General features: G+C 48.1%; 1 long non-coding RNA gene across 1 annotated transcript; it reads left to right on the forward strand.

Moving 5' to 3' along the window:
- Positions 1–5,393: 5,393 nt before the first annotated feature.
- LOC133224163 (uncharacterized) lies at positions 5,394–6,693 on the forward strand. The gene is made up of 2 exons (XR_009728784.1): positions 5,394–5,437; positions 6,243–6,693. It is a non-coding gene; the product is annotated as an uncharacterized LOC133224163 (long non-coding RNA).
- Positions 6,694–8,015: the final 1,322 nt, after the last annotated feature.

Here is an 8,015-nt window from a genome sequence, read left to right on the forward strand (position 1 = left end):
CTATTAGGCTCCATCCTGTTCTCCTTATGTTTGACAACCAGCCCACCATGCGCTGTAAAATTTCAGAGCCCTAAGTGAAGAGCAGCCAGCGTTTTAACCACTCCCTTGCCAAGGCATCCTTGGCATAAGCCTGCAATGTGAGGAGACCTCTTGCTGTTGGAGCTGTGCTGGTACTTAACAAGCCCCAGGAAACACAAGCACCACCCTGCCCAGCCAAGGTTCACCTCCTGAATTCCCCCTGGGCAGCATTGTGCCTGATTTCCCTCTGTATGTGCATGTTCTCTGTTCATGTGGATGTAGTTACAAATCACTTGATTTGCACATAAGATCCTTTTCTTAGTTTGTTTTTTAATACTAACTGGAGCAGTTACATCCTGCTGTTTATTAATGTAGCTTTAATTATGTAGTATGTCATCTTGGCTTTTTTATAGCCTGGAACAGTTATTTCAAGCCCAATGACAAACAGAAAAATGATTTTAACGTTGATAGTGAATAAAATTAAACAAGAGCATTGAGATCTTTTCATCAAAAGTGTGAACTGGAAACTAACACTGGTTCCTCTTAACTCTTTCTGAGTCCAAGGTAAGTGAAATTCCTGGAGAAAGGGAAGGCAAGTTTTAAAGAGGATCTACACTGTCATTGTCTGCTGTGAGCTACTCCAGAGAAGCCTTTATGAACTGTTTCTAGTGTGGCATAGGGACTTGGACCTTCCCCACCCTGACAGCTGGGCTGCAAAGTGAATAAAGTTTTTGGAAGACCAAGGTTAAATGTTATCAATCCTTCATCTACCTCGTTTTCTGCAGGTATGTCCCTTTATTATATTGTAAGTATTATTATACAGTCTTTATTATCCATTTCTTTATTTGCCAAGATGCATTGCTGCCTTTTTGCTGGATCCAGCTAAACTAACCAAAGTGGCAGTTTACATTTTAGGCTGAAGCTAGTGCCAGAATTTCTCAAGCAACTGCCTATAAACTGAAGTTTGATTTGAAGCTGCCCAGTTTTGCTTCTAGGAAGTCTCAAGCCTACTGCTAATCAGATTTTGATATCTGAACTTTCTTATATACGAGGAGAAATGGGGAAGAAAACAAACTTTCTAAGTGAAATCGCTATTTGTGACAGTAACCTGTAAGGAAAAGGTCTTTCCTAAATCAGGTGGGAAGAAGTGCATTATGTTAAGTGTCTTTGTGGAATACCCTTGGCTGGTGTAAACGGGTTACATCCATCCACACCCTCACCCAACTCTTGGGTTTTGTTCAAGTCCAAGTTGAATTATTGTGAGTCCTTGTTACTGAAGTGTGGAACTAATTTTTGCAGGTGCAGTGTTCACCATAAATAGCCTTCAACAGAAAGAAACATCTTGTATTTCACATGTGAATGACAGCTATTTCCTTCCACAGCCTAGGTGTCTTTTGTGATCTTTCACCATCAGGATGCTGTGCAGGGCAGTGATTTATACAGGTTCCCACTCTTCTTTCTTTTAGCTCCTATTGCCATTCCATCTCTGAAGAATATAATGCCACAAAGCCTTCAGTAAAACCAGAGCCTGGAGGAAATATCAGGTGTTAACATCTAATAAAAAACTAACACGCTTGAATGAACCAGGATTGCAAAGTACCTCTTGTAGGGCCCAAGCAAGGACTGACCTAAGGCAGAGGTTTTATGATGGTGGCAGGTAAGGACTAATTATAGACCCTGGACTCCATCATGAACTGACTTGTCAAGTTAACTTAGTGACTGAAGTACCTACAATTACATTGTGGGGCTTTCTACTCCTTTGTGTAACTGAATGCAGTTGCTCCTGAAGAAATGGAGCGAGTAAATCTGAGGTGCTGAAAGAAATATTGCACTAGGAATTACACTGTAGGGGGAGCGCTTTATATGCTTTAGGGTAAATTAATGACCAGGTTTGGGGGTTTAGGAAAAAAAATAACACAACAAACTTTGTGCACAAATACATACTTTAAACTATATTTTCTTTCAAATGCCAACTCTTTTAACAACAGTGTAAATCAGATTTTACAGACCATGTATTTCAAGTCTGAAGTTCATTAAATGTGTGAAATTCCAGATTAGCTGCCGGGTGTGGCCAGAGACCCAGTAATGAACTGTAAATTGTGTTCAGGATATAATATCAGATTCCCTTGCCCAGGCAGTGATATTAAAGGGATAAAACCACCTTTTCAAAACATAACCTTTCTTTATTATCTTTATTTAGATTTGCCACCATATGATGTAGTTAGTGAGTGACTGCATCAGTGTTTCCATCCGGAACCTAATGTACAGGTGTCCAACTGGATTAGTTTGTGGGTTTATTATTAATAAACCATCTTATGTCCTAATATAACTGAAACAAATGCTACCTACTTATACATGCATTTTTGCCAGTGCCATGATAGTAGGTGATAGTCTGCCTTCAGATGCAATATCACTCTAAACTGCAATTCACTCTGAACTTCTGTGAAATAACCACTTTGCTGTATTCTCCAGCTGAGTCAGGAGTCAGTAGGTGTGGGCATTTGAGTCCAGTGATGGGTTTCATAGCTGTCTTCTTGGTCCAGGTTTGCAAAGTGCTTCCTGAACAAGCTTTCAACCAGCCGTCAATGCTTTCCCTTTCCAAAAGCTTTGCAAACACCTCCCCCCCACCAGCCACCCCACCCCCCCAAGAAGTGGTTGCTGCTGTGTGGAGGAAGGTCCATGATGAGAACTGGGAAGCTGCTGGCGTGTGGACATGTACCCAGGGGCTGTTGAACCCATCCCCTAAAAGGAACAGCCAGGGAAAATTGCTCATAACCACCAACAGTCAGAAGGATCTCTGTAAATTTCAACCTTGGTTCTCTACAGTAACTCCTTGGAAGGGGAAGGTGAGTTGAATAGCTGGGAATAAGAGTTAATGATGCTATTCTATTCCACAAACTCTCCGTGAGCTGGGAGCAATGTGCAAAAGTGACCAGCTCTTTCCTTGTACTGTTGTAACAACTAAAATTTCGGGGACAGTTGTACCCAGCTTCCCAGAACAGAGCAGGCCAGAAAGGATTCCTGGTGCTTATCTGCCCTGGGAAGGGCACTGGAGGGAGCAGCTTGAGGGCTGCTGTAGGCTGAGCTGACTGCACCACCAGGTATTGACCAGCAAGTCTAGTCTCTTCTCCTTTTTTTTCCTGTGCTAAGCAAAGGAAGTGAGCTTCATCAGCCATTTATAATCCCGATATGAATATGGGAATTTCCCAGGTAGCAACTTTTTATGGGGCTAAACCCCCAGTATTAAGAAGAAGAATTGGCACTTCTCATGCATGGTTATTTGTTGGTGATCTCTTCCCCAAGTGTGGCCTGGTGACTGCACTTAACTGTCGCCTAAGCTCTACAGCACAGAGGTAAATGGACACATGCTGTTTCCTTGCCTTGGCCACATGGGGAAGCACCTCTCCAACTCCCAGTGTGACTAATTGTTCCTAATTATTTGAGTAAGTAATTGCTCTATTTGACTTACTTCTTCTTTCTGAACCGTATCTTAAAATCTTGGATAATGAAATAAAAAACCCCAAACACATATGGGTTTACAATCGAGAAAATATCTTTGGCAAGAAACTAACTGGAGTATGTAGCACTGTCCCACAGACAGTAAATTATCCTAGAATGGGTAGGATTAGAAGGGGCCTTAAAGCTCATCCAGTTCCAACGCCCTGCCACAGGCAGGGACACCTTCCACTAGACCAAGTTGCTCCAAAGCCCATCCAACCTGGCTTTGAACACTGGCAGGGATGGGGCAGCCATAGCTTCTCTCTGCCAGTCCCTCTGTCACTTTAAAGCCGTTTCGTTTGTGCCCTTGTCAAAAGTCCCTCTTCATTCCCCTTTTCCCTGTGATTATGGGGAATACACGTAAATGTACAGGTTTTCAGCTCGGATGCTCGGGTTTGCCTTCTGCCTGGAATCCTCGTTTTCCCTCTCGTGCGAATGAATTTACAAGCCTCTAAAATTCCCGATCCGAGAATCAGCGCGGCTCCTGGCGCAACGACGGGGCCAGGGCAGAGCGGAGCGGTGTGAAGGTGCCGGAGGTGGGTGTCGCGGCGGAGGCAGGGTCGGGATGTAGAGGGGCCAGAGGATGCGCGGGGCCAGGACCGGTCGGGATGCGGCGTACCCTGGGCAGGTGGAGCCGCTTGGCTTTTCCCTGGATAAACCCCAACCTGGTCGGGTTTCTCAGGTGGCTGAGGCTCCGAACAGGTTTTCCTCCAGCCGCAGGTGCAGCCCCGGTAACCCTTTCACACATAACACGACATGAGGGTGTCAGAATTTCCATATACGAGTGGTGATGAACTTGGGAATGCTCTTCACTGCCGGCAGTGCCCCAGGTTCCTGCAATAGGTAAACCGGGAAACTGCAGCCCAGGATGGTATCATATCATCCCAGCTGAATTAATTACATCCCCTAGTCCCATATCAGGACTCTAATTCAGGAGCTGCCTTACTGAAAACAGTGAGAGTGGGGTCCTATTGTTCTGTGAGCGAGCTGAAATACGTTTATTTTTTCCTTTACAGGAAGTTTTCGAGGGGATAGGGACGAGAAGGAATGTTCTCTGCACTTTCTTCAGTATCTTTTTATATTTGTAGTTTTGTTTTCTGAGGTTGCCTTTGTTGAGGTAAAGGTAAAATTAAAAAAAAACCAAATTGCTCTTCAATTACAAAAAAAAAAAAAACCTTTTAAGGTTCACAAAGAGAATCCGTTTTTAAAAGCCCGTTCTTAGGGAAAAAAAAAAAAATGAAAAAGAAAGGGGGGGAAAAACCCAACAAAACCACCCAGCAAACACACAACCAAACAAACTTCAGCAGCAAAATTACTTTAACTAAAAAAAACAGTCTTTATTGAGTTTTGTTGGGGAGGGAGGGAAGGGAAAAAAAAAAACAAAACAAAAAAAAAACCCAAAAAACCAAAACCTCCACAACAACCCAAAAGAAAATTTCGACCAATTTTCATTGTAGATGAAAAGCTATTTCTCATTTGGAAAAAATGTTTTGATGGGAAAAATTCAAGCAGTCCCATTTCCAATCTCGGCGAGCTCTATGTGGGTGGATTTCCCTGGCCACGTGGAGCTCATTACAAGATCAGACACTCCGTTTGTAACTTAATTAGGGGAGTGAATATGTTATTTAGACAAGTGCATCCTCAGAACTAAGCCTGGGTTGGTGACATGGAGTCGGGATGCTCCAGGACTGTTCATGGGATGGAGGGAGGTGCCGGCTCGCGGGACTCCAGGAGGCCGAGCTGCAGCTGGGGAGGGATTTGGTCCTTGCTGGGTTCCGGTCGGGAGTTCTGTGGATGTATAAGTGCAGCCGGGTGTGTAAACTTGGTGTCTGAGCACCGATCTGCTCAACGGCTTTAACGCGCCGAGGAGTGCACTGTACGCGCTGGCAGACTGGGGGAGAACAGTATTTACTTTGGAAGGGTGAGGAGCTTTTGTCAGAGCTACTTATTGTTACTGTGAGTCTGAAATACCTTTTGCAAGTGGAAAACAGAGATGTCTCCATGAAGTCTATGATGATAAACCCCGCCAGCTGCCCCCGTGGCCTGAGAGCACATCCTCAGGAAGCCTCGATGCCTTATCTCCTGGAGACCATGAGAAATTAAAAGTAGTATTTAAAATCAGGTTTATTGCCAGTTGACAGCGCGGGGCCTCCCGCGCTGCAATCGTTCTCCAGCGGGAGGGGGAGCAGTCCTACCCGGCGGAGGGGCGATGCTGCGAGGGAAGCCGGCACCCCCTGAGCTGGATCCCCGGGCTCTTCCCGGAGGCCCCGTTGTCACTGGCCGACCGGAGCTCTTGTACCCCGGGAAGGGAGCCCTTTGCCTGGAGCCCGGCGCTGGGGACGGGCTAAGCTGCTCCTGAGGACAAGGCCGGTCTCCAAAACTTCGCCGGGCAGGGCCGGGCCATGCGCCCCCTCCTCTGTCCCCGAAATCTGGGCACCTCACTGGCAGATACCTGAGGGTGCCGTGGGCATAGAGGTGAGAGGTGGGTCCGTGTTAGGGGGCAGGGATGCGGTCCAGAATGTGCCCCTGAAAGGAAGAGGAAGTATTCTCCTAAAGAGGGAATAAATAGCTAAAAATATTAGCTATTAATAGCTCCGTACCTCCAAAAATAAAATCCCTTAGTGATACCAAAATAAGAAAGCAAAGGAAAGTCGGAGGTATTTGGCCTTCCTTTGAAAAAGGACGCTAAAAATAACTATATATATATAAAAATCTCTCGTTTCTAGGGAAAGTCTCTGCCCCCGCATCCAGCCTGCACAGTTATATAAGACTTGAACCGCATCCCCCGCTCCTCCGCGGCCGCTCACAACGCGCTGGGGGCCGGAGCCAGATGGAGGAAGGTTCCGTCAGGAAAGTTTAACTCAGCGGGGAAGCTGCAGCCAGTGGAGGACACGATTCTCTCGCTGAACTCTCCAAAAGCCTTGGAAATCTTACAGTTGTGTCATATGCTGGTTTGGGGAATGCGAACAGTCCGGAGGCAGCCGCCAGCCCTCTTTCACTTCTTTATTTATTTTTTTTCTCTTCGCTTTGCACTGAGTTTAATTTGGGTAGCAGGATTCAGCATTTTTAAGTTGGAAAAATCTTGGTGGAAGAAGATATTTTAGGAAAACCCTGTCATGTGAACTAGCGGGAGCCGATCAAACCGAGCTATTAAAAGAAAGATACTGTATTTTTAAACGGTCCAGACTAGGGCAGCCAACCCGTGTGCCATAACCACCGAGCTGGGGCTGCTCCCCCGGCCGTGGGAGGAGGCGAAGCTTTCCGTCGGGGTCGCCCATTCTCCACTCGCTCGGGGATGCCCTTTGGCAGGGCCCCGTGCCTTGGGGTCCCCCAAGTCGTGTGTGTGTGTGTCCCTCCCCTGCACCTAGCTGCTCACCATAAGCCCCCAGTTCCCAGCTCCGCTTTGGTGCACCCCCTCCTCTAAACCTCTTCCCCAGTTCTTCCTCTCTGCATCTCTCAATGCGATTGGTGCTGGGGTGACCAGGTAGTGCCCCAGTGAGGATGTTGGGCGGTGGAGCTGGAAGTCGAGCGAGATTACTAATTGCTCTCTCATGATTAATTAACAATTCCTTTGCTCTGCAAGCAAAGCAGCAACCTTGATTTCCCTTTAATGATTCTAAATAGAAATCAGTTGGTTCTGACTTCATTTCACCTGATGCCAATAGTGGGTGCAATCAAGCACCCCAATTAGCCTGGACGGGATAGTGCTCCAGGTGAGCTGCTGGGCTCCATCCCTTTTGGGGCCGAGGTTTTTTTTGCATGATCTCTCATACAGGTTGTAGCTTCAAAGCGCCTCATGATGAGAGCTGTTACAGGGTGAAGCCCCGGGTTGGGGGTCGATGTCATGTGCAGCGCTTCGGCGCTTCGCTGCTCTCCTGCGGCTCGGGAAGGCCCCCCCCCTCCAGCACCCCGCGGGGCGATGCTCTCAAGCGGCATCTCTGCTGGGGATGCGGGGGGCGGTGCTCAGCCTGCACGGTGGCCGGGAGGAACCGGCTCCCACCGAGCGCCGGCGGAGGGATGCTCCGTGCCGGGGGTTGGGGGGGGCTGCGGGATTCCCGGGAGGGGCTTCGGGGGGCCGCTGGAGGTCGGTTGCATAATGGGCCCACGGAAGGTATTTCCGCCTCGGCACGTCCAAAAATGACAAGGGTTAGGAAAGTGAGGTGCGCTGTTTCCCTGGCCTGCCTGCAGTTGCTAGCCTGCAGCACAACAAACTCGAGAAGCAGAAAGTTTGATTGCGATACCTCCTTCGAGTCGATTTTGGGACTCAGGGAGTGAAAAATGGAAACGCCGGTGCGGGTGCCAGCCAGCCCTCCGCGCCGGGCCGGCCAAGTCCCGCCGCCGTGACTCACCCCGCTGCTGCCCGGGGCTCCTGCTGACCCCGGGGCCGCCGCCTTTGGGGGTGCAGAGCGGTCCCCAGGGGCCGCGGGACTGCGGCACCCCCGTGTTTTCTACACGTGAATTCCTCACCTCTCTGCAATAACTGCGTGCAAGCTCCATCG

Source organism: Neopsephotus bourkii, unplaced genomic scaffold, assembly GCF_033783945.1.
Source record: "Neopsephotus bourkii isolate Nb327-2 ecotype Australia unplaced genomic scaffold, CSIRO-AGI_Nbou_v1 NB_1663, whole genome shotgun sequence".
NCBI lineage: Eukaryota > Metazoa > Chordata > Aves > Psittaciformes > Psittacidae > Neopsephotus > Neopsephotus bourkii.